The sequence below is a fragment of the Cucurbita moschata genome, unplaced genomic scaffold (genome assembly GCF_002738365.1).
Source record: "Cucurbita moschata cultivar Rifu unplaced genomic scaffold, Cmos_1.0 Cmo_Scf00028, whole genome shotgun sequence".
NCBI lineage: Eukaryota > Viridiplantae > Streptophyta > Magnoliopsida > Cucurbitales > Cucurbitaceae > Cucurbita > Cucurbita moschata.
In genome coordinates, this window is record NW_019268544.1 from 2475588 (window position 1) to 2479755 (window position 4168).

The 4168-nt window shown below is 31.7% G+C and overlaps 1 long non-coding RNA gene across 1 annotated transcript in view; it reads right to left on the reverse strand.

Moving 5' to 3' along the window:
• Positions 1 to 2407: 2407 nt before the first annotated feature.
• The window catches only part of LOC111463500, a 4286-nt gene continuing 2525 nt past the window's right edge, over positions 2408 to 4168 (reverse strand). The window contains exons 3-5 of the long non-coding RNA XR_002713891.1: positions 3323 to 3433; positions 3066 to 3146; positions 2408 to 2667 (exon numbers count right to left, since the gene is read on the reverse strand). This is a non-coding gene — a long non-coding RNA (uncharacterized LOC111463500). The remainder of the gene's footprint in view (positions 2668 to 3065; positions 3147 to 3322; positions 3434 to 4168) is intronic.

The following is a 4168-nucleotide window of genomic DNA, read 5'->3' on the forward strand; positions in this document are numbered from 1 at the left end:
TGGGGGGGGGGGGGTAACATGGAGTACTTATTGCTGTCGCATTATTGGCAGCAAAACCCTTCTTATACCTTTAACTTTTTTTATTTTTTATTTCTATAAATCCCTTTTTCTTTCTTTATTTATTTATTTAAATTTGGAGGAGATGAAATCGCAGCCGTGGATCTTAGAGTATTACGGAGTTCAAGAAGATAATTACCCACGATCCACCAGTAACGGAACGGACGGTAAACGGGTCGGTGGGTGACGGTAAAAAATATATATAAATAAATAAAAAAAGTGAGGGTAATTAGTGGAAAATAATTAGGGTTTGTGTTAATATTGGGAAATGGGGTTCGTGTGGATCCTCACCTCGCGGTTTGATCGTGTTTCCAGAGAGTGACCGGTTACCGGTTACCGGCTGGGGGTAAATGACGTGGCGTTCTGTTGGGATCTGTCTTTCTCTCTCTCTCTAATGATTACACTTTTAATCCATGCATGAGATTAACTCGTGCGTACGGATTGACAGCGAACTCTTAGCTTGCCTTTCAAACATTCATTTCATCAATTTTTTTGTTTCATTCACTAATTTAAGCGTTGTTTTAATTTTCATGGTTAGGTTATTACATTAAATTTCATAAATTATTATTATTACATTATTCTCCATCCAAAAATTATTAATTTTGTTAATATGTGATCATTATTTAATTAACCAATATTGGTATTATCGAAATTATAAAATAGTTAAAACATCACGTAATTTATAAATTATACAAACAATGAGAACGAAATTACATATTTAGCTTAACTAACTCTTTAGTTATTTTAAATTGAAAGCCATTATTTATTTTTCTTTTTGGGGTTTTTAAGGTAAAATCAATAATAAATGAGAAAAAAGGGCAACGGGCAGGGTTTAGAGTTCAATTATTTGCACTCAACGTGAAATTGGGGCAGCACGTGATTGATGGAAATTCCGTGTCCACGTCCCTCCTATCAATCAATCAATGCTCTCATCTTTTTTTTTGTTTTAACGTCCCTACAAATTTGTCACCTTACATTTCAAAAATTTTATCTATTTATTCAATTCAAATTTTATAATTATTTCAACAACAAAACATTTTACCAAGAAGTGGAACAAAAATTAAATTATTTTATTAATTTTATCATAATTTAATAAGTTAATATATGTCATATTATCAAAACGGTGTTCATATAATCTGATTTTCAATATAAATTTTAATTCTTAATTAAAAAAATTACCCAAAATGGACCCACTTTAAGAAGGAATCTTAGCACCTATTTGAATGGCCCACAAGGGTTTTTGTCATCTCTATAAAACAATATTAAGAAGGTCAAATAAATATAAAAAGAAGTGGTTCCCAATCATTTTTAGGAACAATCCCTTCTTTTTTTTAATTCATTATTTCCCTTTTTCCCCTTATTCTCTGAATTATTCTATATTTATGAATAAATTTAAAATTTAAATTTTTTAAATGTTCGAACCAAATATTGTTAGCCTCACCCTTTTGAAAATGGAAGAAATGTTTTGTTCCCTTTTTTTTAATCAATATGGTATCTTAAAGATCCTTTTACATTTTATATTAACGACTTAAAATAAATATTTTTAAAATTTTAAGAATTAAAATAAAATAGGAGGGACGAAATGAAATTAAAGATTAAGGGTGAGAAAAGAAAGAGAATAATATTAAAAGTGTTGTAAAAGGAACAAAAACAATTAATTAAGGGAAAGATTATTAATTTAAAAGGCAATTAAAAAGAAAAGAAAAGAAAAATAATGATTTGATGTGGTTTGGAAAGAGGGCTAATAATCTGATTTGCATCCACAAAGATGAAAAAGCAGAAATAAAATCGATAAAAAAGAAAGGGAGCTAAGTCCACTCAACCAGTGGGATACAAAGCAAAATGCACCCACCCACCTCCTAATTATTAATCCTCTCAACATAAAATCACCATTAATTAATTATATATTAATTAATTCAAATGGATTTGATTTCCCACCAAATATCATTGCGATTCTTTCCACTTTCTTTTTTAAAAATTAATTAAATGCCTCTTTTCCTTTTCCATTTTAATTAAAAAAAGAGCCCAATGAAGTGAATTGAAGCATATGATTCCAAGACAAATGGCAACCAGAATTTAAGTTGATTTTGATTATTAAATAAACAAAATCTCCACACAACACATGCGAGGATGAATCTTTCTTTAATTTTTTTTTTCAACTAAACCCAACATTAAAATTTCATTAATGTTCATTTGTTCCTAAACCCATTTTTATTTATTTCTGTAAATTTCTAATTTGCTGCTTCCACGTTTCATGACACAATCCCTCCAACTATGCACTAAATTGTCAATATGCTTAGATTTTTTGGACCATAAGAATAATTTTTAATTGCTAGAAGGCTCAAAACTGCTGCAAATGAAGGTGGAGGAGGAATTTGAATAATGGTTTGGTAAAAAAAATGTTGAGTTTTTGAGAAGCATATAACTCATAAATTTGGCTGCATTAGGCCCAATACAGGGCATTAATAATATCATTAGCTTTTTGAGAAATTAAACCACTAACCTCTGTTACCTCTGGGAGAGACCAACAGGTTTCTGAGTGATTCCCATTATGATGTATGAATGGAGCTATAATCCAGAGTTTGAGATTAATCCTGACACGCCCAGAATCTGAAACAATGCAACACACTGACATTATCAGTGTGCTTAAAAGATATGTTTGACTTACTTTTTTCTTAATTGAATGTATGAAGTTTGGAGTTGGTATACTAGATTTGTACCAAGTCCTAACCCATTTTATTGGATTCTGGACTTAATGATCTCTAAAGTTAATATGTAGTATACAAGGTGAAGTTCTTCTAATGAGATTATGTAGTTCGTGAGATCACTTATGGACTACTCTCGTCGAACTCCGATCGAGGGGCAGTAGGCTGTCTCTTAATTACTAAATCAACATGCTCCAAGTTATAAAGAGTCTTTGTCTCGAGTTGAGCCGAGACATCATCTTATCTTCATAACGGGAGTGAGTGAACTACGAGACCAGACGACCAGACAAATGACTCTCTTACCTTTCAATGAATTCAAGCGGTAACTCCATGAATCCACTCAGAACCCCTCTACTTCGGAGCCGTTCATCCTCTCAACAAAATCTACACTTACAAAAAAAAAGTAGGTTCAGTTTCTCAACGTTCAATTAAGTCAGACATTCGTACAAAATAAATATGAAGTAATATATGATGAGCAAGTGATTGATTATTCATAATTATAAAACGGAAGAAGGTGGAGCAATTGAATGAAAGGAAATATCAGTATAAACTGCATTTACCATTGCATGATTACGAGGATGGTGATTTTCTATGGTTGTAGTTTGAGCATCTCTCAACATCAGAGACATCAAGAAATAAATGTAGAACAGCAACGTAGCCATTTCTTGCACCTACTTCAACAATGACAGGAGAAAAGATAAAGTTTACCACGTTTTTTCCTCGTCTACTTTTTTAATTTTTACTACAAAACAACGTTAAAAGATTTGAACTACTCACTTTTTCATACAGACTAAGTATATTCACTAGTTGACTAAATGAATGTTTAGCTAAATTGTTCTTTCAACAGAGGTATGTAAATAAAAAATGACTTTTAGCCCCTTTTCCAAGGGTTTGCCTTTCCATTTTCTGAAAGTATAAAAATTATTCACATCTACATTCAACTATTATTAATATTGTGACAGTTTTATTGAATAAATTTTTGGTAGGATGTGACTTAAAAAACATCTCATCTTTCTCAAGCAATCTTTATTTCACCAAGCTATTTTCATCTCATCTTCAAAAGATTTGGAAACTCAAGTTTCTCATCTTCAGACACTTTAAGAAACACATCGACATCAAGTGATTAAAAAACAGCACACATTGTGGAGTCTCTATTGATTGACATGAAAGGTTAGCAAACAGGATGGGGTGATGGGAAGAACGCGTGGAGCAGTGGCTGAGGAACACGAGAAACTTTCATGTACCTATTTGAATTGAAATATTGGATGGCCAAGTTTTGGTTTTGGGATGTCAAATCTTTGGTTTCTCTCTGTGAGCCATCAAGGGAATGTGGGGGCACATGGTGAAGAGAAGAAGAACAGAAGCCATTCAAAAATTATCATCTTTTTTTTTTTTTTTTTTTTTTA